This window comes from Canis lupus, chromosome 11 (genome assembly GCF_048164855.1).
Source record: "Canis lupus baileyi chromosome 11, mCanLup2.hap1, whole genome shotgun sequence".
Taxonomy (NCBI): domain Eukaryota; kingdom Metazoa; phylum Chordata; class Mammalia; order Carnivora; family Canidae; genus Canis; species Canis lupus.
The window spans coordinates 60,162,092-60,188,096 of NC_132848.1; the positions used below are offsets into that span (position 1 = coordinate 60,162,092).

General features: G+C 35.8%; 2 long non-coding RNA genes across 2 annotated transcripts in view; one reads left to right on the plus strand and one right to left on the minus strand.

Moving 5' to 3' along the window:
- Positions 1 to 26,005, plus strand: part of LOC140600274 (uncharacterized) — a 246,801-nt gene that overhangs the window by 45,488 nt on the left and 175,308 nt on the right. The gene's annotated exons all lie outside the window — the stretch shown is intronic.
- LOC140600272 (uncharacterized) lies at positions 10,471 to 24,958 on the minus strand. Its single transcript, XR_012003500.1, has 3 exons — positions 23,595 to 24,958; positions 17,939 to 18,130; positions 10,471 to 10,574 (listed from the first exon to the last, which is right to left on the minus strand). It is a non-coding gene; the product is annotated as an uncharacterized lncRNA (long non-coding RNA).

Here is a 26,005-nt window from a genome sequence, read left to right on the forward strand (position 1 = left end):
CTTTATCTATCCATGTGGAGACTTTTCTCATTCCATACAACTTTTAGGATTCTGTCTTCTAGTTCCATGAAAAATACTGTTGGTATTTTAATAGGGATTGCATTGAATGTGTAGATTGCTTTGGGTTGTATAGACATTTTAATAATATTCGTTCTCCTAATCCATGAGCATGGAGTGTTTATCCATTTGTTTGTGTCATCTTCAGTTTCATTAGTATTTTATAGTTTATAAATATAAGTCTTTCACCTCTTTGGTTAGGTTCATTCCTAGGTATCTTACGGGTTTTGGTGCAATTATAAATGGGATCGCTTTCTTGATTTCTCTTTATGCTGCTTCATTTTTGGTGTATAGAAATGCAACCAATTTCTGTATGTTGATTTTGTATTCTCTGACTCTGCTGAATTTGTTTAGCAGTTGTAGCAGTACTTTTCAAGTGCACATGGAACGTTGTCCAGAATAGATCACATTTTAGGTCACAAAACAGGCCTCAATGAATACAAAAAGATTGAAATCATACCTTTTCTGACCACAATGCTATGAAACTAGAAAAAATCTGGAAAGACCACAAATACATGGAGGTTAAACCCCATGCTACTTACCAATGAATGGTCAACCAGTAAATCAAAGAAGAAATTAAAAAATACATGAAAAAAAATGAAAATGAGAACACAATGGCCCCAAACCTTTGGGATACAGCAAAACCTTTGGGAATAGGTAAAAATATAATACAGGCTTACCTCAAAAAGCAAGAAAAATCCTAAACAACTTAACCTTACACCTAAAGGATTTAGAAAAACAGACAACAAATGAAGCATAAAGACAGCATAAGGGAGAAAATAATAAAGATTAGAGCAGAAATAAATGATCTAGAATTTAAAAAACCAATAGAACAGATCAGTGAAACTAGAAGCTGGTTCTTTGAAAAAAATAATAAAATTGATAAACATCGAGCCAGAATTATCAAAAAGAAAAGAGAAAGGACCCAAGTAAATGAAATTACAAATGAGAGGAGAAATAATAACCAACACCAGAGAAATACAAGCAATTATAAGAGAATGTTATGAAGAACTATATGATAACAAATTATACAGTGTGGAAGAAATGGATAAATTCCTAGAAATATATAAATTACCAAAACAGAAATAATAAATAATAGAAAACTTGAACAGACCTATAACTAGCAAAGAAACTGAATCAGTAATCATAAAGCTCCCAACAGACAAAAGCCCAGGACCAGACAACTTCACAAGTGAATTCTATGAAACTAAAAAATAGTTAATATCTATTCTTCTCAAAGTATAGAAAAAGAAGGAAAGCTTGCAAATTTGTTCTATGAGACCAGCATTACCCTGATACCAAAACCAGATAAATACTCCACTAAAAAAGACAAGTACAGGCCCATATCCCTGATGAACACAGATGCAAAAATTCTCAGTAAAATACTAGCAAGCCAAATCCAGCAATATATTACAGAAATCATTAACCATAATCGAGTGGGATTTATTCCTGGGATTTAGGATGGTTCATTAATTACAAATCAATCAATATATCACATCAACAAGAGAAGGGATAAGACACATATGATCATTTCAGTAGTTGCAGAAAAACAATAAAGTAGATTCATTCATGATAAAAACCCTCAACAAAGTAGAGTTAGAGAGAACATACCTCAACATAATAAGGGCCATATATGAAACACCTATAGCTAGTATCATCCTCAGTAGGGAAAAAGTGAGAGCTTTTCCTCTACAGTCAGAAACAAGATAGAGATGTCCACTATCACCACTGCTATTCAACATAGTACTTTAAGTCCTAGTCACAGCAATCAGACAACAAAAAGAAATAAAAGGCGTCCAAATCTGGAAGGAAAAAGTCAAACTTACATAATTTACAGAGGACATGATAATCTATATAGAAAACCCAAAAGACTCTGACAAAAATCTGCTAAATTTTGCTTAATAATTCCATCTTCAAGTCATTTCTCTCCTCACATTTTACAATTGGGAGTCAGGAGAAGCCAGGCTGCACCATCAATACTTTGCTTAGAAGTTGTTTTGGCTGAATAGCCAATTTCATCTCTCATAAGTCCTACCTTCCATTGACGCTAGAACACAAGCACAATTCAGTCAAATTCTTTACTACTTTTAATAAGGATTGACTTTCCTCCAGTTTCCAGTGACATGTTACTCATTTTTGTCTGAAACCTCACCAGAAAGACCTTCATTCTCCATTCTTCTACCAACATTCTGTTCAAGATTACTTAGGCACTCTCTAAGAAGATTGAGGCTTTTTCTTCAGCTTTCTTCTTTTCTTTCTGAGCTCTTACCAGAATCTTCCTTAATGGTCTTCATGGTAGTGTAAGGTATTTTTTTTTATTATGCATTCAAAACTTTTTTAGCCTGTGCCCATTATCAGTTCTAAATCCACTTCTACATCTTTAGGTATTTGTTAAAGCAGAACATCTGCTCCTTGGTGACAATTTCTGTCTTGGCCTACAGTATTAAGAATACCATTGACTGGATGGCTTATAAACAACTGAATTTTTTTCTCACAGTTCTGGGTATTAATTCCATTCATGAGGGCTCTATCCTCATGATCTCTTCTAATCCTAATTATACTTCAAAGACCCTGCCTTGGTGGTAGAGTTTCCACATACAAATTTTGGGGAAATATAAGTGTTCAGTCCATAACATATGTATATACCACATCTTGTTTAACCTTTTATCCTCTGATAAACACTTGGATTGTTTCTACCTTTTGGTTACTATGAATAATACTGCTATGAACATGGAGTCAGATACTTCCTCGAGACCCTGTTTTCAATTCTTTTGGACCCAGAAGTGGAATTGATAATTATATAGTCATTCTGTTTTTAAGTTTTTGAGGAATGTCCATGCTCTTTTTGTAATGGTTGCACCATTTTACATTACCACCAACAGTGCACAAGAATTAAAATTTCTCCACATTCTCACCAACACTTGTTATTTTTTATTTTGCAGACAGTAGCCATTTTGGTGGATGTAAAGATTTATTCATTGTAGAAATTTCTGTCTTAAGCTATATGTCCATCTCTTTTTTCCTTTTAAGAATGCATATAACTGAATGAGAGTGATTTTATTATGTCTCATCACAGATCTATTCTAATTCACTTTTTAACCATTTAAGGACTAAAAATTTGCTTATTTTAGCAACATGTAACATACAATCTCATGCTGTCTGGTAAGAATTATAAAGCATACGTAATTAAAGCATATCTCCCCACTGCAGCCAAGGAGGAACTTTGCAGACAACTGACCTGTGGGAAAGAACAGCCAAAACACAACAGCAGAGTGGCATACAGCATACATCAGAAACACTTCCTGAAGTGCCAGGCCCTGGATAGTGTGTAACCACTTCTTAATAAAGTATTACTCTCAGAAGCAGGAAATGTAACAAGCTTTCATAACATGTAAAAGACAGAAACCTAGACATAATGACAAGATAGAGGATTTCTCCCCAGAAGAAATCAAGAAGAAATCACAGCCAGGGATTTGCTCAAAATAGATATAAGCAATATATTTGAACATAAATTTAGAACAACATTTATAAGAATATTAGATGGGCTTGAAAGAAGCATAGAAGATACCAGAAAAACCCTGTTTGCAGAGATAAGTGACCTAAAAACTAGTCAAGACAAAATAAAAAAATGTTATAACTGAGATGCAAAACTGTCTGGGTATAATCACAATGAGGATGGAAGAAGTAGAGGATTGAATAGGTGATAGAGGAAATAAAGTTATGGAAAATAGTGAAGCTGATAAGAAAGAAAGATAACTATTAGATCATGAATGTAGACTTAAGGAACTCAATGATTCCATAAAGTGCAGTAATATCCATATTATAAGAGTCCCAGAAGACAAATAGTAGGAAAAAGGGGCAGAAGGTTTATTTGAACAAATTATAGCTGAGAACTTCCCTAATCTGGGGAAGGAAACAGGCCTTCAAGTTCAAGAGGCACAGAGAACTCCCCTCAAAAATAAAGAAAAACAAGTCAACACCAAGACATAGCATAGTGAAACTTACAAAATACTAAGATAGAGAATTCTGAAAGCAGCTAGGGACAAAAGTCCTTAACCTGCAAGGGTAGACACATAAGGTTAGTAGCAGACCTTTCCATAGAAACTTGTTAGGCCAGAAGAGAGTGGCAGGTTATATTCAACGTGCTAAGTGGGAAAATATGCAGCCAAGAATACTATATTCAGCAAAGCTGTCATTCAGAATAGAAGGGGAGATAGAGTTTCAAGACATGCAAAAACTAAAGGAGTTCATGAACACTAAAACCTCAAAGGGATCTCTTTGAGCAGGATAGAGAGGACCAAAGCAACAAAGACTAGGAAGGTACAGAGACAGTCTATGGAACAGTGACTTTACAGATAATACAGTGGCACTAAATTCATATCAATTAGTAATTACTCTGAATGTAAATGGACTAAATGCTCTAATGAAGAGACATAGGGTATCAGAATGAATAAAAAACCAAGACCCATCAATATGCTGTTTATGAGACTCATTTTAGACCCAAAGACACCTCTATATTGAAAGTGAAGGGGAGGAGAACCATCTATCATGCTAATAGAAATTAAAAGAAAGCTGGAGTAGCCATACTTATATCAAACTAGATTTTAAACCAAAGACTGTAATCATAGATGATTATATCATAATAAAGGGGTCTATCCAACAAGATCTAACAATTATAAGTATTTATGCCCCCAACTTGAAAGCAGCCAAATATATATATCAAATAATAACAAAGTTAAAGAAACTCATTGATGATAATACAATAATAGGAGGAGGAGTTTAACACCCCACTCACTGCAATGGGCAGACCATCTAGGCAGAAGATCAACAAGAAAACATCGGACTTGAATGACACACTGGAACAGATGGACGTAATAGATATATTCAGAGCATACAAACCTAAAGCAGCAGAATAGACATTATTCTCGAGTGTACATGGAACATTCTCCAGAATAGATCACATCCTGGGTCACAAATCAGTGACCCAGTACTCAATCAGTACAAAAATATTGAGATCATATCTTGCATATTGTCAGACCACAGTGCTATGAAACTTGAAGTCAACCACAAGAAAAAATTTGGAAAGCCCACAAATTCACAGAGGTTAAAGAACATCATACTAACGAATTAATGGGTTAACCAGGAAATTAAAGAAGACATAAAAAAATAGATACAAATGAAAATGAAAACATGACAGTCTAAAACTGGGATGCAGCAAAGGTGGTCCGAAGTGGGAGGTATATAGCAATACAGTCCTACCTCAAGAAGTAAGAAAAGTTGCAAATACATCACCCAATTTAATATCTAAAGGAGCTGGAGAAAGAACATCAAATAAAGCCTATAACTAACAGAAGGGAAATAAAAAGGATTAGAGCAGAAATAAATGTTATAGAAATAAAAAAAATAGAACATATAAGGATACTAGGAGCTGGTTCTTTGAAAGAATTAACAAAATTGATAAGCCCCTACACAGACTGATCAAAAAGAAAGGAGAAAGGATTCAAATAAATAAAATAATGAATATAAGAGGAGATATAACAACTAACACTGCAGAAATACAAACATTATAAGAGAATAATATGAGGAATTATAAGCCAACAAGTTGGGCAATATGGAAGAAGTAGATAAAAATCATAGAAACATATAAATTGCCAAAACTGAAATAGGAAGAATAGAAAACCTGAACAGACCCACAACCAGCCAGGAAATTGAATCAGTAATAAAAAATCTTCCAACAAATGAGTCCAGGGGCAATGGCCTCCCTGGGCAATTCTTCCAAACATTTAAAGAATTAATTAAATTAATACCTATTTACCTATTCTTCTGAGGCTCTTTCAAAAAATGGAAATGGAAGGAAAACTCCAAACTTATTCTACAAGGCCAGCATGACCTTGATTCCAAAACCAAAGAACCCACTAAAAAGGAGAACCACAGACCAATACTTCTTATGAACATGGATGCAAAATTCTTAAGAAGATACTAACTAATTGAATCCAATGGTACAATAAAAGGATTATTCACCATGATCAAGTGGGATTTATTTCTGTGCTTCAGAGATGGTTCAGTATCCACAAAATAATCAACTTGATATACCACATTAATAAAAGAAAGGGTAAGAACCATATGATCCTCTAAATAGTGGTAGAAAAAGCAATTGACAGAATGCAGTATCCTTTCTTGATAAAACCCCTCATGAAAGTAGAGATAGAAGGAAAGTACCTCAACATCATAAAGGCCATACAGAAAATCCACAGCTAATATCATCCTCAGTGGGAAAGACCTGAGAGCTTTTACCCTAAGGTCGAGAACAAGACAGGGATGTCTACTCTTACCACTGTTGTTCAATGTAGTACTAGAAGTCCTAGCCACAGCAATCAAGACAGTTCGATCTGGGCACAAGAACAGACACAGAGATCAATGGAACAAAATAGAGAACCTTGAAATGGATCCACAGCTATATGGTCAGCTAATCTTTGACAAAGCAGGAAAGACTATCAAATGAGAAAATGTCTCTTCAAGAAATGGTGTTGGGAAAACTACATAGTAACATGCAGAAAAGTGAAACTGGACCACTTTCTTACAAAAATAAATAAAAAATTAGAAATGGATGAAAGACCTAAATGTGAGACAAGCAACCACCAAAGTCCTGGAGGAGAACACAGGCAGCAACCTCTTTGATCTCAGTTATAGCAACTTCTTACTAAATTCGTCACCAGAGCCAAGGGAAACAAAAGTAAAAATGAACTATTGGGACTTCATCAAGATAAAGAGCTTCTGCATAGTGAAGGAGACAGTCAGCAAAACTAAGTCAATCTATGTGATGGGAATCCAAAATCTGTAAAGAACCTATTAAACTCAACACCCAAAAAAACCAAATAGTCCAGTTTGAAATGGGCAGAAGATGTGAGCAGATATTCCTCCAAAAAATAATATACAAGTGGTTAATGGACTACTAGGTATTTATCCAAAGAATACTAAAATTAAAATGCTGATTTGAAGGGGCATATGCACTCCAATGTTTATGCCAGCATTATCAACAATAGCCAAATTATGGAAAGAGCCCAATGTCCATTGACTGATGAATGGAGAAACAAGTGATATATATGTATATATGTGTGTGTGTGTATATATATATATATATATATATATATATATATATATATGGAATATTACTCATTATATGGAATGTAATGGAATATAACCTATCAGAAAGAATTAAATACTGCCATTTGCAATGACATGATGGAAAAAGAGTGTATTATGCTAGGCAAAGTCAGTCAGAGAAAGACAAATATCATATGATTTCACTCACATGGAATTTAAGAAGCAAAACAGATGAACATAGTGGTAGGGAAGGAAAAATAAAATAATATAAAAACAGAGAGGGGGCAAACTATAAGAGATTCTTAACCACAGAGAACAAATAGGGTTGCTGGTGGGGAATTGGGTGGGAAGATGGGCTAATGGGTGATGGGCATTAAGAAGGGGACTTGTGATGAGCATTGGGTGTTGTACTAAGTGATGAATCACTAAGTTCTACTCCTGAAGCCAAACAACTGAAGCCACATATTCTATCTGTCTTCCGTCTGTAAGGGTGGCCTGATGACCCAATTCTGGACAATCAAATGCAAAGAGTATTCTCATGGAGAGCTTCTAGAAATGACTTTCCTCCCTGATAAAAGAAATGTGAGATCCTTTTATATTTTTGCACCCTAGCTACCCACTGTTCCTTTCCTATGATTATGATTCAATGTGGATGTGATACTTGAAATTATGCCATTACATTCAGGAGTAAAGAAGGATGCCAAATTCTTCTATTCAGTTTTATACTGAAGATCCTAGTCAATGCAGTAAGATAGAGAAATAAAGTTAAAAAATTAGAAAGGAAAAGAAAAAATTAATTTGCTATAGATATGATTGCTTTCATAGAAAACTAGAAAACATATGTAGACACATGATAGAACTAGTAATAGAGTTTTACAGGTTTTCTGGAATCAAGATTAACTGAAAAAAGATTATATAGCCAATATTAATCATAAAAAATTAATACATTTAACATTACATAATTAATTATAAAGTAATTAGGACTAACTAACAATTTTGTAGTGCTTTTAAAAAGGGGATAATTTCAAAATGTTTTTGAAGTATGTAAGACTTGAATAAAAGGACACAGGGTTTTGGAATTGAAATACTCATTTTAAAGACGCATCAATTTACTGCAAACTAATTTTTTTTAATTAATTAATTTATTTATGATAGTCACAGAGAGAGAGAGAGAGAGAGAGTCAGAGACACAGGCAGAGGGAGAAGCAGGCTCCATGCACCGGGAGCCCGATGTGGGATTCGATCCCGGGTCTCCAGGATCGCGCCCTGGGCCAAAGGCAGGTGCTAAACTGCTGCGCCACCCAGGGATCCCACTGCAAACTAATATATATTTTCTATGCAATGTCTACTCAAACCCTAAAAGGATTTGTTGGGGGTCTTTACAGCTCCTCAGAAAATCAATGTGAATTACACACAGAACAGATAAATGTTATGACTTTATAATAGAATACTGCAAAGGTCAAATGAATAAATGAGCCACAGTTTACACCTCAAAAACCTGACACTGAGTAGAAAAGTCAAGTTTCCAAATGGTGTGTAAGTTATGCCTTTAATGTAAAACTTGAAAATGAGGAATAGTCATAGATTTAAAAAAAATGCAGGATAATGATGAATACCAGGTTCAAGACAATGTTACCTCTGAGGAAAAAGAAGGGAAAAGGATAGGAGTGAAATCTATATGGGCTTAAATTGATTGAAGTATTTTATTTCTTAATCTGAGAGTCTATTACATGGATGTTTATTATACAATTTCTACAATTTTTGTATGCCTGAAATGTTTCATAATTATCTTTCTGTCTATGTGTATATTGTCCCTCATCTCTCTCTATCTACTCATCCTCATCTGCCTGTTGTCTGCCATCTGGAACATGCAGGACAAAATGGATAGTAGTTCTATGGATACTAGGTTATTCCCTTTACTTTGCTGAATATTTTAACATAAGAGTTTCTAAAAGATTATGCTCACTATGTGTGGATAATGGATCCGAGGAGTTAAGAAGAGGTACGAGGAACCATTGAGTCTTATTGTAGTAGCAGATGGAAGAAAATAGTGAATCTGAAAATTGTTTTGGAAGCCGAATGGCCATCTATGGAGACTACTTGAAAGTGTAGGGAAAGCTGGTATGAGGCTATTTCTCTTGTTTCTGTCATGAGCCTCCTAGTGGACAATAAAGTGACTTCTGTTGCTAGAGAATATATGTGAATAGTGCTGTTGATGATTGGGGCAACATGACCTCTTATTTATTGAATTTTAATATTCACAATTTATATTTCTTGCAACATTTCTTGATTTGTCATATACCCTAATAAGTACATCCTGAAGCTTTTGCTACGGAGTCCAACAGAAGGAATTTTCTGATGTTGCTTTGCTTCCTTCTGAAAAGTCCGACTTAAAATTTTCCATTTAAGGAAGTAAACTTTTTCAGATAGCATACTCACCATTTATACTGACTTGGCTGGCATGAGTTGCTATAGGAGAGAACCAGCACTTGGTCCTGCTTGTGGACAGTATGGGCTTTGGACTGTGGAGATGCTGACAGGATTGAAACAGTGCCTGCAGCCGAGAATCACCTGTTAGGAAAGGGATGTTGGATAAAGATGGTGGCTGGGCATTGCAGAATGTACTGACCTGTATACTGGAGAGGGCCCTAAAGCGGGCAATGTGCAATACTTTCATTGCTGTTAAGAATTCAGGGGAAAAATGTGTATTACAGGCAATTTTTTTTTTTTTTTTTTTTTTTTTTTTTTTACCCCAGCATGACTTCTGTGAATGCTGCCAATTGATCAGAACTTGCTGCATGTTGCTTTGTGGCCATTTGATTTCTGCACTATTCTGGATGTAGGATTAAAAAAATATTCTTGTACTTCATCAGTCATAGTAGATTGTACAACAAATAGTTCTTTCTCACTTTCAAAGTTATTTAAGATTTTGCCATAACACTGTTTATTGGTGCCTGATCAGATTCTTGGCCAGTAGCAGAAGCCAAAGCTTCTATCCTTACATTGCTGGTACTCATTGCTGTAACAGGGCATGAAAAAAGTTAATGGCTACCCTTAAGTATTATATTAATAAGCGAGTAAGTGAGGTCTTTTAAGAACAAAGGCTCAGCCTATAAGACATCCTAGGTTCAATTGTGTTTGTATTGATTGGACTTGTCACTTTTCCAATGTTGATTTCTTATGACTACATCCCTTATTCTGAATCATAAAAAGGTGAGTATATGTTTAAAACTAAAGTAAATGTAATTCTTAGTTTTGAGCAGTTTTGTAACATTTGTGGAGGAAATAGATAATCTTGGTAATTTGAGGGTTCATTTCAGTTAATAATAATTTTATTAAGATGTTTTATTCACTGAGACCAAATACAGATTACATTTTTCTTAGGTAGGTTCCAAGAATTCATCAGTGGAAAGCTGGAGAAAAAAAACAAAACAAATAATGAGATCTTGATAGCAAAATAGGCAAAGGTTCAAAGGCCAATCTATTCATTCCTTATATGAACATATACCTTCCACAAACTTCATACGAATAAAGTTTGCAAAATTATAGACAGGCATTTCAGGGGCAAGGTGTGGTTTCTGATTTGCATTCTCAGCAATCATGGCCAATGTCTATTTTGTTAAAGGGGAAACTTCAAGAACAGTTTATATTAGTATTTCAGGGCTTCAATTCTAGGTTATCAAGATAGTGAGGGAGCCTTACAGATCATTTGTTTTTATTCTGTTTATTATTAAAGACCCTTGCTTTTTAAAATACTTTTTCTTTTTTTAAGTTAAAATTCAATTAATGTATAATATTAGTTTCAGAGGTAGAGATCAGTGATTCATCAGTCTTATATAATACCCATTGCTCATTATGTCATAAGCACTCCTTAATGTCCATCACCCAGTTTCCCCATCCTCCCAGCCTCTTCCCCTCAGCAACTCCATTTGTTTCTGATGATTAAAAGTCTTAGGCTTTGTCTCCCTCTCTGATTATATCTTATTTTTTCCTCTCTTACCCTATGATCCTCTGTTTTCTTTCTTAAATTCCACATATAAGTGGGATCATATGATTGTCTTTAATTGACTTATTTCACTTGGCATAATACCCTCTAGTTCCATCCACACTGTTGCAAATGCCAAGATTTCATTTTGTTTGATGGCTGAGTAGTAGTCCATTGTATATATAGACAACATCTTCTTTATTCATTCATCTGTCCAATGGACATCTGGGCTCTTTCCATAGTTTGGCTATTGTGGACTTTGCTGCTATAAACATTGGGGTGCAGGTGCCCCTTCAGATCACTACTTATGTATCTTTGGGGTAAATCCCTAGTAGTTGGAATTGCTGGGTCGTAGGTAGCTCCATTTTCAACTTTTTGAGGAGCCATACTGTTTTCCAGAGTGGCTGCATCAGCTTGCATTCCCACCAACAGTGGGAATGCAAGTGCAACATTCCCCATTCTTCACATCCTTGCCAGCATTTTTGTTGTTTCCTGACCTGTTAGTTGTAGTCGTTCTGGCTGGTGTGAGGTGAATATCTCATTGTGGTTTTGATTTGTGGTTTTTCCCAGATGTTGAGCCATTTGTATGTCTTCTTTGGAGAAATGTCTGTTCATGTCTTCTGCTCGTTTCTCGGTTGGATTATTTGTTCTTTGGGTGTTGAATTTGATAAGTTCCTTATAAATTTTGGATACTGGCCCTTTATCTGATAAGACATTTGCAAATATCTTCTCCCATTCTGTCAGTTGTCTTCCAGTTTTGTCAACTGTTTCCTTTTCTGTGCAAAAGCTTTTTATCTTGATGAAGTCCCAATAGTTCGTTTTTGCCTTTGTTTCCCTTACCTTTGGTGATGTGTCTAGCAAGAAGTTTTTTTTTTTTTTTTTTTTTTTTTTAAGATTTTATTTATTCACGAGAGACCCAGAAAGAAAGAGGCAGAGACATAGGCAGAGGGAAGCAGGCTCCCAGGGCTCTGGGATCACACCCTGAGCCAAAGGCAGATGCTGAACGGTTAAGCCACCTAGGCATCCCTGTCTAGCAAGAAGTTGCAGCAGCTGAGGTCACAGAGGTTGCTGCTTATGTTGTCCTCTAGGATTTTGATGGATTCCTGTCTCACATTTAGTTAGGTCTTTCATCCATTTTGAATCTATTTTTGTGTATGGTGTAAGGAAATGGTCCAATTTTCCCAACACCATTTGTTCAAAAGACTGTCTTTTTTCCTGTAGATATTCTTTCCTGCTTTATTGAAGATTAGTTGGCCATAGAGTTGAGGATCCATTTATGGGTTCTCTATTTTGTTCTATTGATCTCTGTGTCTGTTTTTGTGGTAGTACCATACTACCATACTACCATAATCACTCTTAGTGATTACAACTTTGTAATAGAGCTTGAATCTGGCATTCTGATGCCACCAGTTTTGGTCTTGTTTTGCAACATACCTCTTGCTATTTGGGGCCTTTTCTGGTTCCATAAAAATATTAGGATTATTTGTTCCAGCTCTGTGAAAAAGTGGATGTATTTTGATATGGATTGCATTGAATGTATAGATTACTCCAGGTGGCATAGATGTTTTTAACAGTATTTGTTCTTCCAGTCCATGAGCATGGAATGTTGTACTATTTTTTTTTTAAGATTTTATTTATTTATTCATGAGAGACACACACAGAGAGGCAGAGACATAGGCAGAGAGAGAAACTGACTCCCCACAGGGACCCTGATGTGGGAATCAGTTCCAGAACTCCAGGATAATGATCTGAGTCAGAGGCAGACACTCAACCACTGAGCCACCCAGGTCAGGTGCCCCTGTTTTTCCATTTCTTTGTGTCTGCTTCAATTTCTTTCATGAGTGCTTTATAGTTTTCTGAGTATAGATCCTTTGCCTCTATGGTTAGGTTGATTTCTAGGTATCTTAGGGTTTTTGGTGCAATTGTAAGTGGGATCAACTCCTTAATTTCTCTTTCTTCTGTTGTATTGTTAATGTATAGAAATGCAACTGAGGGGATCCCTGGGTGGCTCAGCGGTTTAGCGCTTGCCTTCAGCTCGGCATGATCCTGGAGTCCCGGGATCGAGTCCCACATCAGGCTCCTGGCATGGAGCTTGCCTATCCCTCTGACTTTATCTATGCCTCTCTCTCTTTCTCTCTCTCTCCCCTCTGTGTGTGTGTGTCTTTCATGAATAAATAAATAAAATATTTAAAAAAAGAAATACAACTGATTTCTTTGCATTGGTTTTATATCCTACCATGTTGCCAGGATGGGGGTGGAGTCTTTTGAATTTTCCACATAGAGTATCAGGTTATCTGTGAAGAGGGAGAGTTTGACTTTGCTGATTCAGATTCCTTTTATTTATTCTCCTTTTATTTTGTTGTCTGATGATGAAGCTAGGACTTCTAATACTATGTTGAACAGCAGTGATGAGAGTGGACATCTTTGTCATGTTTCTGACCTTAGGGGAAAAGCTCTCAGTTTTTCCCCATTGAGAATGATATTTGCTGTGGGCTTTTTATATATGGCTTTTATTATATTGAAGTATGTTTCCTCTAACCCCACTGTGAAGAGTTTTTTTTTAAGGATTTTTAAATTCATGAGAGACACAGAGAGAGACAGAGATACAGGCAGAGGGAGAAGCAGGCTCCTTGCAGGGAGCCCGAAGTGGGACTTGATCCCTGGCCTGGGATCACTCGCTGAGCTGAAGGCAGATGCTCAGCCGCTGAGCCACCCAGGTGTCCCTGTGAAGAGTTTTACTCAAGAATTGATACTGTACTTTGTCAAATGCTTCTGCATCTATTGAGAGGATCATATGGTTCTTGTCCTTTCTTTTATTAATGTAGTGTATCACATTGCTTGACTTGTGAATACAGAATCACCTGGAAGCCCAGGAATAAATCCCACTTGGTCGTGGTAAATAATCCTTTTAATGTACTGTTGGATCCTATTGGGCAGTATCTTGGTGAGAATTCTTGCATTCATGCTCATCAGGGATATTTGGTCTGTTATTCTCCTTTTTGGTGGGGTCTTTCTCTGGTTTTGGGATCAAGGTAATCCTGACCACAAAGAAAGAGTTTGTAAGTTTTCCTTCCATTTCTATTTTTTTGAAATAGCTTCAGAAGAATAGGTATTAATTCTTCTTTAAATGTTCAGTAAGATTCCCCATGGAAGCCATCTGGTATAGGACTCATGTTTGTTGTGAGATTTTTGATGATTGCTTCAATTTCCTTGCTGGGTATGGGTTTGTTCAGGTTTTCTATTTCTTCCTGTTTCAGTTTTGGTTGTTTATACATCTCTAGAAATGCATCTATTTCTTCTAGATTCCCTAATTTGCTGGCATTGGTTGTTCATAATTTGTTCTTATAATTGTATTTTTTCAGTGTTGGTTGTGTTCTCTCCTCTTTCACTCATGATTTTATTAATCTGAGTCCTTTCTCTTTTCTTTTTGATAAGACTGGCTAGTGGTTTATTGATCTTATTAATTCTTGCAAAGAACCAGCTCTTAGTTTTGTTGATTTGTTCTACTGTTCTTTTGGTTTCTATTTCATTGATTTGTGCTCCAATCTTTATTATTTCTCTTCTCCTGCTAGCTTTAGGCTTATTTTCTGTTCTTTTTCTAGCTCCTTTAGGTGTAAGGTTAGGTTGTGTATTTGAGGCCTTTCTTGTTTCTTAAGAAAGGCTTGTGTTGCTATATACTTCCCGTTAGATTGCCTTTGCTGCATCTCAAAGGTTTTGAACCTTGAGGTGTTTTCATTTACATTTGTTCCCACGAATTTTTAAAATAATTCTTTAATTTTCTGGTTGACCTATTCATCCTTTAGTAGGATACTCGTTAGCCTCCATGTACTTGAGTTTTTTCCAAATTTCTTCTTGTGATTGAGTTCCAGTTTCAAAGCATTATGGTCTGAAAATATGCAGAGAATGATCCCAATCTTTTGGTACTGGTTGAGACCTGATTTGTGACTTAGTATGTGGTCTATTCATAGAATGTTCCATTTGCGCTTGAGAATAATGTGCATTCTGTTGCTTTTGGATGAAATACTCTGACTCTTGTCTATTAAGCTCATCTGGTCCATTGACCAGTGACTTTATTTCAAAGCCCTTGTTGATCTTCTGCTTAGATGGTCTGTCTATTGCAGTGAGTAGGGCATTAAAGTCTCTTACTGTTACTGTATTATTATCGATGTGTTTCTTTAATTTTGTTATTAATTGATTTCCTTTATATAATTGGCTGCTTCCTTGTTCAGTGTATAAATATTTACAACTGTGTGATCTTGTTAGATAGACCCTTGAATTATGATATAGTTTCCTTCCTCATCTCTTATTACGACTTTTGGTTTAAAATCTTAAGTCTGATATAAGGATCACAACCCCAGCTTCCTTTTAATGTCCATTAACATGATAAATGGTTCTTTACCCCCTCACTTTCAATATGGAGGTGTCTTTGGGTCTAAAATGAGCCTCTTGCAGACAGCATAGAGATGGGTCTTGCTTTTTTATCCAGTCTGATACCTGGTGTCTTTTGATTGGGGCATCTAGCCATTTAAATTCAGAGTAACTATTGAAGGATATGAATTCAGTGCCATTATATTACCTGTAAAGTCACTTTTTCTATATATTTTCTCTGTTCCTTTCTGGTCTGTGGTACTTTTGGGCTCTCTTTGCTTAGAAGTTCCCTTTTAATATTTCTTGCATGACTGGTTTAGTGATCACAAATTCTTTTAGTTTCTGTTTATCCTGGAAGCTTTTTATTCTCCTTCTATTTTGAGTGACATCCTAGCTGGATAAAGTATTCTTGGCTGCATATTTTTCTCACATAGTTCACTGAATATATGGTGCTAGTCCTTTCTGGCCTGCCAGGTCTCTGTGGATAGGTCTGCTGCCAGTCCAGTGTTTCTATCCTTGTAGGTTATTGTCCTGAGCTGCTTATTAGGATTTCCTCTTTGTCTCTGAGATTTCTAAGTTTCACTATGATATATTGGAATGTTGACCTATTTTTATTGATTTTGAGGGTGGTTCTCTGTGCCTCCTGGACTTGAATGAGTATTTCCTTTCCCAGATTACAGAAGTTTTCCACTATAATTTGCTCCAATATACCTTTTGTCCCTCTCTCCCTCTTTTCCTCTTCTTCTGAGATCCCAGTTATTCTAATATTGTTTCATTTTATGATATCACTTATCTCTCAAATTCTCCCCTCATGATCCAGTAGTTGTTTATCTTTCTTTTTCTCAGTGTATTTATTCTCCATCATTTTGTCTTCTGGATCATGATGTCTCTCTTCTACCTCATTTTTTTTCTTCTGCCTCATTTATCCTAGCAGTTAGAGCCTTTCTTCTTATTTCATCTCATTATTAGCCTTTTTGACTTTTCTTAAATAGATTATTTATTCATGAGGGACACAGAGAGAGAGAGAGAGGGAGCAGAGACACAGGCAGAGGGAGAAGCAGACTCCATGTAGGGAGCCTGACACAAGGCTTGATCCCAGGATCCCAGGACTTCAGGATCATACCCTGGGCCAAAGGCAGACACTAAACCACTGAGCCACCCAGGGATCCCAGCATTTTTTATTTTGACTTGATTAGATTTTATTTCTTTTATTTCTCCAGAAAGGGATTCTCTAGTGTCTTCTATGCCTTTTTCAAGCCCAGCTAGTTTCTTTATAATTGTTACTCTAGGGGCACCTGGGTGGTTAACCACCTGCCTTAGGCTCTGGTCATGATCCCTGGGGTCCTGGGATTGAGACCCACATGGGACTCCCTGCTCAGCAGGGAGTCTGTTTCCCTCTGCTCCTCCTCCTTGCTTGTGCACATGCTCTTTCTCTCCCTCAAATAAATAAATAAAATCTTTTAAAAAATAATTGTTATTCTGAACTCTAATTCCAGCATCTTATGTGCATACTGGTTATATCCCTGGCAGTCAGTACTACTTCTTGTTCTCTCTTTTGAGGTGAGTTTTTACATCTTGTCATTCTGTCTAGAGAACAGATGAATAAGAGAAAAATCCTAACATGACAAGAATGACCCCAGAAAAATATACACTAAACAAATGAGAAGAGCCTCCAAACTGAAAAAATAAAAGTGAAAAAGAAGTATAATTAGACAGGTGGACAAAACAGAGTAATACACTGTGTGTATTTTGGTCTGTTAGGAAACTAAGAGACTAAATAAATAAATAAATAGAAAGAAAGAAAGAAAGAAAGAAAGAAAGAAAGAAAGAAAGAAAGAAAGCTAGAGACCAGAACTGTAAAGAAACAAAAAACTATATATGTACGAAAATAAAGTTAAATACAATGACAGGACAGAATGTAACTGTAAAAATGAAAATTAAAAGACAAAATACCCAGAATATAAACAGGTGAACAGAACAGAGCAAAAAACTATATCCTGAGTATATTTTGTTCAGTTGGTTAGAAGAAACTACATCTCAAAATTGTAAAGAAAGAAAAACTTCTGTACACAAAAATAAAATTAAATACACTGAAAGGATAGAATGTAAAGATGAAAGTTCAAAAAGACTGAAACAACAAAAAACAACAAAAGAGAATATGATCAGACAATTGAACAGTTATACACTAGATTCTGAGTATATTTCTGTCTATTTGTTAGAAGAAACTCTCAAACTTGTAAAGAAAGAAAAATTTATACATATTCTAAAATAAAATGTAGTAAAACGATAGAATGTAATGTAAAACTTAAAATTTAAAAAGACTTAAAAAGAAGTTGATATTTGTTGAAAAAGGAAAGAAAAAAATTAAAATTGAAAGACTAAAGAATCATGGGAAAAATCCCATGAATTCTTTATTTTATTTACCTTAGTGCTGAAGTTTTGTAATTCTTTATAATGGGTAAACTTAGTCTTAGCTGATGTTGTTGCTGGTCTTCTGGGGGAGGGGCCGGTTCCACTGATTCTCAGGTGTCTTTGCCCCAGGGCGGAATTGCACTGCCCTTGTCAGGGAGCAGGCTAAGTAATCAGCTCCAGATTGCTCCAGGTGGCTTTTATTCCCTAAAAGTTTTAGAGAATGAGAGTGAAAATTGTAGCCTCCCAATCTCTAGCCTCAACCTGAAAGCCCAAGGCCCCACTCCTCAGTGCACCCTCAGGGAAAAGCAGTTAATCACCCCACAGTCTCCCTGGTCTCCATCCGCACTCCATGCTCACCCAGCCTTTGACAGAGCATTTCTCAGGTACTTGACCCCTTTTCGATTCCCCAAATCCTGCAGAATCCAGGGGCTCACACCCACTCTGCTCCTCCTGGGGGTGGGAGTTGAGGTTGGGGGTTGTCTCCTGTTGGTTCTGCCACATTCAGCCTCTGCTTGCGAACAGTCACCCGATGGTGCCATGGTTCAAGGTTTATGGCAGCCCCAAGCTGAGAACCCACTCTTGGGCTCACTGATTGCAGCTGGCTTCCTGATCTCATGCCTGGGAACTGTGCCACACTCAGGTACCCCTGTACGACCCTGAGGATCCTGAGTCCACACTGTCTCATCTAAGATTCTGCACCACTTCACCACTTGAGCCCCTTTCAGGCTGGGAAGTCCCTAACTGGAGCAGACTTCTGAAAGTTCTGATTTTGTGCTCCACTGCTGTATCACTTTCTGGGGCCTGCTGCCAGAGGCTCCCTCCCCCTGGGGTCTGTCTTCCGGGGTATCACCTCAGATTCACTTCTCCACCTCTCCTACCTTGCAGAAAGTGGTTGCTTTAGTAATTGTAGAGTTGTAGCTATTTTCTTCTATCTCTGGTTGACTTAACAGGTGTTCAGAATGATTTGATAGCTATCTAGCTGATTTCCTGGGAGCAGACAAAACTAAGATCTCCTACTAAGAGAGTAGAGATCTCTTACTCCTCTGCCATCTTGGACCTCTTGTACTAAGACTCCTGCTTTTTTCTTCTACTGATTTCACACATTCCTGGGTGCAGTCAGGTACTCTTTTTTTAAAATTTTTTTTAAATTTTTATTTATTTATGATAGTCACACAGAGAGAGAGGGAGAGAGAGAGGCAGAGACACAGGCAGAGAGAGAAGCAGGCTCCATGCACCGGGAACCCAACGTGGGACTCAATCCTGGGGTCTCCAGGATCGCGCCCTGGGCCAAAGGCAGGCGCCAAACCGCTGCGCCACCCAGGGATCCCCAGTCAAGTACTCTTAATGTTGTTTGTACTTCTGGAAAAAGCACAACTTTACAAAAAGTAATTTCTCGGACTCCTCCCTATCTCATTTTTAAAATCACAGTCTCACAACTGCTAGGCTTTTCTGCTGCCTTTACCTTATATATAGTTTGTTCTAGAGCACTTTTTCATCGTTGGCACTACTGTTTTAGAGCTGGAGAATTCTTTGTTTTTGAGGCTTGTCCTGTGCATTGTAGGATGCTTGGCAGCATCCCTCATGTCAGTTTTACCGGATGCTAGTAGTACTTCCCTGCGCAATTGAGACAACCAAAAATGTCTCCACATCTTACCAATGTCCCCTGAGGGGCAAAATTTTCCTCAATTAAAAACAATTGTTCTAGAGATGTTTATATAGGTTCCCCAAAGGGAAAAACAATGGTGAAAGACTATAATTCTGCAACCTTACATGTGTTTGGATTAGATTTTCATGCAGGTAGACATATTTGAGAGTTATCCTAAAGAATTCATGAGAGGGAACCTCTTTTTACAGAAGCATCATTCTGTCACAGGACTTACTTTCTGTGTTCTGACCCTGACAGCAGTATCAATTCATAGATTACCTTTCTATATTAGGTGCTGAAAATATTAGTATGAATTAAAACTGATTTCTACTCAAAAGAAGTAGGCACTCCAGGGACTGTTGCTAAATCCTGACCAAAATGAAACTTAACATAAATCAACATTAACTGCGGACCCTACCTTTTAACAAACACTATTGGCTTTCATTAATGAAAGACACCACATTATATATATTCATTCCTATGCATAAGAATCTGCCTTACTCTGCTATTCTCGTATCATTATTAAAAGATGAATAATACCCAGAGAGGTAGTTAAAACCACTTAATTGACATATGAATAAATGAAATGTTCAATTAAGAGGGCCAAATGCCAGGGATTTGAATTAGTATAGTGCTTTTATATGACTTGACATGATGCATTAATGGTGACTAACATTTACAAAAAATGTGCTGCTTTATATGACACAGGGTTAATAGTTAAGCTTTGGCTTGAAACACTTAATTCTATTGTCACTTTATATTTTCATGTGTTGTTCATTGCTTAAATTCATACAGAATAAGTCCTTATTTTAGTAAACATTTCCCATTTTATGATCTTCTAAGGCTTTATTATTTACTGATGCTCTCATTAGATGCCATATATTTTAGTATACTGTGCAGCTGCTAGATTGAGATGATTTCTTAATTGGCATTTTTCACCTTTCTTGTGGCTGGCACAAATTAAGATTCTACTGTGCTTATCAGGAATAAGCTGATAGCTTGTGATATCTCTGTAGATCTTAAAAATTATCAGCCATAAACTCATTTATTGTCTAATCAAGTAAATTGGACAGCTTCTATCACTGACTGAATTTTCTGGGTTTTTTTTTGTGAAATTAATAATAATAAAAGACTACTAATAAAAATCAAGCATACTAATGCATAATACAAATTTTTTTTGTTCTTATTTGTTCTACTGGTCACTCCTCCCACTACCTATTTCAAAAAGTTATCTAAAATAGAAACCTAGTGCTTTGAATGTTTTGGAAAATATTCCTTTAAAAGAGAAAAGCCTGGGCAGCCCGGGTGGCTCAGCAGTTTAGTGCCGATTCTGGAGACCCAGCTGGATCCAGTCCCACCTCAGGCTCCTTGCATGAAGCCTGCTTCTCCCTCTGCCTGTGTCTCTGCCTCTCTCTCTCTCTCTCTCTCTGTGTGTGTGTGTCTATCATGAATAAATAAAAATAAAAAGAGCCTTTATTTTGATGCATATGTATTTAGATTTATTTGAATTGCTGAATATAAGAATATGGATGGAATTATATTATTTAGAACAGAATAGTGATTTTATGGGTAATTTAGCAATGTGCCTTCATTTTTCATGGAAGGATGTGGAAATTCAGGGGTTAAATTATTGAAAGGTCTCTCAGATAGGAAGAGGCAAAGTAAGCATAAAAATATAGATAATAATACAGAATTACTAATTCTGGGTCTAGTGGCATTGGTTTTCTAGCATATGATCTTTCTATATGAACTTCAGAATTATTTTTTTCTAGTCATATAATTATATGATTTAGAAGTTGAGGATGAAGAAGGCTAAGATATTCTTTCATCCACAGCCAAAAGTTTTGTATATGTTTCAAGGGTTGTTTTAATGGTCTCCTGCCATTTGGAGACTCACCATAAACATCATAAGTACAACTGAACACATGTGAGTTGTATGATCTCATTGTTCTACTTGAATCAGATTTCTTTCTGTTTCTATAGGTGCATCTTTTTGGATTTATATAAAAAGGATACCTTTAGCATTGTTCATATAAATGAACAATATAAATATATAAACAATATAAAAGGCATTTGGTCCTCTTAATTGAACAAAATATTAAAAAGTAAAATGATTTGATTTTATGTATTGAGTTTTTTTAATAGGTAGGAACAAAAATATTACTGCTATAATAAATGCAATGTTGCAGAAATGAGTATTGTTTTCTTATCATAGATGTTCAGTATAAATTCAGGAGATACCAATTTACCATAGTGATCATTCCTATAGAAAATAATTCAATCTGTCATAATTTAGTAACATGAGTGACAATCTAGAGATTGTTTATATATAGTAGATGTGAAAAGTCTCTCACTGTAGTTATGACTTATATTTCCATAATGAGAAATAATATTGAGCATCTTTTTAGGTGCTTTTGGCTATTTGTATATCTTCTTTTCAAACCCCATGCCTATTTTTAAATTAGTTTATTTCATTCCTAGATATATTTCCAAGAGAAATGAAAAGACTATCCTTTCTCCTTTGAATAGCCTGTGCTTCTTTGCCAAAAATCTATTGTCCATTTTTATAGGGGTCTATTATGGCTTCTCTAATCTGTTTCATTGTGTTATGGTATATTCTTTTGTCAGTACCACACTGTCTTGATTATTGTAAATTTATACTAAATGCTGAGGTTAGTGTCAGTCCTCTGACTTTATTTTTCTTCAATGTTGTTGACTATTTTTGGTCTTTTGCCTGTTCATATAAACTTCAGAATTAATTTGTCAATATTGACAAAGTCATTTGCTAAAATTTTGATTCAGATTGCATAGAATTTATAGGCTAAAGTGGGGAGAAATGACATTTAACAATATGAGTCTTCCTATTCATGAGCATGGAATACCTATCCATGTATTTAAATCTTTGATTTCTGTCATTAGAGACTTGTAGTTTTCCTTGTATATATCATATACATATTTTGTTAGCTTTTTACTTAAGTATTTAATGCTTTTTTGTGTGCTAATGTAAATTATGTTTTTTAATGTCTGATTTTGATTGTTCAGTGGTAGTATATGGGAACACAGCTGACTTTTTTGTACATTGACCTTATACTCTGCAGTTCTGCTGTAATTGCTTATTCCAAGATTTTTTTGTTGTTAATGATTCTTTGGGATTTTCTACATAGACCATCATGTCATCTGTGAAAAGACAATTATATTTTTTCCTTCTAAATATCTTCCTTCCTTCCTTTGTCTTATCTCATCTTGTCTTTTTGCATTGGTTAGGATTTCCAGTACAATGGGAAAAATGAGTAGTGAGTAAGGACACTCTAGCTTTACTCCCAGTCTTAGGCGGACAGCATCTGGTTTCTTACCACCAAGTGTGATGGTAGGTGTATGGCTGGTTATATATATAGACATATATATATATATATATATATATGGATATGTCTATATATCTCTCTATATATATAGATATATATAGAGAGAATTCTTTTTATCAAGTTGAGGAGGTTTTCCTTTATTCCTAGTTTTCTTAAGAGTTTTTATTGTGAATGGATGTTAGATTTTGTCAAATGCGTTTTTCTGAATCTCTTGATTCTTTTTTAGCCTGTTGTGATAGATTACAAATTTGATTTTCAAATGTCAAACCAATTTTGCATACCTGAAATAAATCTCATGTGATTGTGGTGTATAGTTATTTTTTATACATTGTCGGATTTGATTTGCTAATATTTTGTTGAGTATGCATCTGTGTTCATGAGACTTCTGTATAAATACTTTGTGGCTTTAATTTTATATAATTTTAACTATGACCTTAGTCAACTTGCAAATAACACTGTACCAGTTTACATGTAGTGCAGGAACTTTATAGAGTATTGCTGGTTCCTCCTTTCTGTTTCTGTGACCTTGCTATAATTCATTTCACATATCCATATGCTTTCATGACCTGAAACATTGGTACTATTAGTGCTTTATATAAACAATTATCTTTTAAGTCACTTATGAATAACAACAATATAATAAGACATTGTATTATTTTACCTCTTCATTTCATTATGTGGTTCCCACTTTCTGATCTGTGTTATTTTTCTTCTGCTTGAGGAACTTCTTTTAACATATCTTGCAATACAAGACTGTTAATTCCTTCAGTCTGTGTTTTAGAAAATCTTGATTTCTTCAGTTTTGAAGAGTGATCTCACTGGATATATAATTCTAGGCTTGGTGGTTTTTCTTTTTTCTTTCAGCACTCTCTTGCTTGCATGGTTGATGAGATATTATTCACAGTAGTTGTTATTCTTGTTCCTCTATAGATAAGGTTCTCCTCCTTGCTTCTTTCATGATTTTGTCTCTCTCTCTCTCTCTTTTTTTTTTGTAATTTAAATATGATATGTCCAAGTGACTTTTTTTTTTTTTTAAATCCTACCCTGTATTCTTTGAGCTTCTTAAGCTTTGGTTTGCCTTCTGTCTATAATTTTGAAAAATTCTTGGTCATTATTATGTATAAATGTTTTTTCTACTAAATTTTCTCTTTATTCTTCTTCTGGCATTTTATTCTGTTTATGGTAAACCTTTGATACTATCTTAGAGTTCTTGGATACTTTGTTCTGTTTTTTTTTTTTTCAAATTCTTTTTTTTTCTCTTTCTGTTTTAATTTGTGAAGTTTCTTTTGACTTGTCTTCAAGATAATGGATTCCATCCTTGTTCCTTTCAGGTCTACTGATGAGCCCATCAAAAATGCATTTTTTATATTGTTACATTGTTTTTATTTCTAGCATTTCATTTTGAATTTTAGAGTCTCCATCACTCTGCTCACCTTACCCATTTGTTCTTGTATTTTGTCCAGTTTTCCTATTAGATCCCTTGACATTTTAATAAGACTTACTTTAAATTTTCTCTCTGATAATTTTAATATCTAAAACACTTCTGGTGCTAATTTTGGAAGTTTATGAGTTTTTTTTAGATTCTGTTGTTTTGTTTTTGCCTTTTGGCATGACTTGTAATTTTTTTTTTTTTTTTGTTAGCACTTGAACATGTTGTATCAGAGAATAGTACCTGAGTAGATGGGCCTTTAGTGTGAGGATTTATGTTGATGTAGGAGTTGGCCTGTATTTAATGTTTGTTGTAGCTCTAAGTGCTAGAGGCTTTGGCTTGTTTTTATATCTTTTTGACTTAGGACTTCCCTAAGTATTCCTCCCTCCTCAGAGGGATTCTGTACTATTCTGCTCCTTCAGCCATAATCCACTCTTGTTATACTAGATCTCTGATGTAGTGATAAGGTGTTGGGGATAGGAAATGTTCTATAATCTTTTCATTATATTTCAGGGTTTTAGTGGGCTCATGGGGCTGTGTTTCTGAAAAGGGTTAGCTCCCTTTTACCCTCACCTCCCTATTCCTTTCCATGGCAACAACATTCTCTTGGTTTGCATAGAACCAACAGAACTTTCTGTTTACTTGAGGCTCTAACCCCTGTGGACCAATTATTTTTTTTTTTAACCTTAGTTGAGATAGAGGCAAGAGGGGGCTGAGTTGGGAGGAATTCCTTCTTTCCAGCTGAAATGAGGCTCTTGTCAAATCTTTTCACTCAGAGAGCAGGCCTTTGTTATAAAGGAGGTTCTGGGCTTATTTCATAAATAATCTCTTCTCCCCCTGCCAGAGCCACAAGGGAATCTTGTGTTTCCACTGTGAGAACCTAGCAGGATTCCTGGAGGTAAAGACCACAAAAATGTGAAGCCCTCCTAAGATTGCAGCACCAAGATTGTATTCTAAAGCTAATTTATACTCAACATTCAGCTGCTCATCAAAGTTACCATTTATGTGTTCCTACCAAGTTCTGGTTCCAGTGGCTTCTTCTCCAGGGAAGCAAATCTCAGCTCTGATTCTGGATGTTCCTATCTCTCTGGATAGGAGGTGGCAGTTTACCCTGAGACCTCACATCTCTGCCGAGTGCAAGAAAAGTCATTGATTTTTCAGTTCTCCACCTTTTCCTGTTGTAAGGGTGGAGTGGGAGTGATAATTTCCAAGCTCCTTACAGACTAGGGCTGAAACTTGTCCTGTCATGCCATTTCTCCTCAGTGTCTTTAGATATATTTCTCCATTTATTCTAGAATACAGTTTCTAAATTACCTTTTAGAACCCACCTCAGATATCATCTCAGTGAAATCTCCTTCATTTTCCTGTCCACCCTTTACCCCAGAAGGCTTAGGTATGTTTTCCCGTGGCTCCCAGAATATCTAAAATATTAGAATACATTTACTTGTACTTGTTTTTACTATGATACATGTTTGTATCTTTCATTTTGCCTTGTGAATTTTAATTCATCTCTGTATCTCAAGTGTTAGGATACATGACAATACATAGTTTACTTTTCAATCAGTATTTAATATGAAGTATAAGGCTTAATTTTCTGTGTCCCTCCATGGTTACAAAACCAGCTTCTCCATGATTTTTGGTCA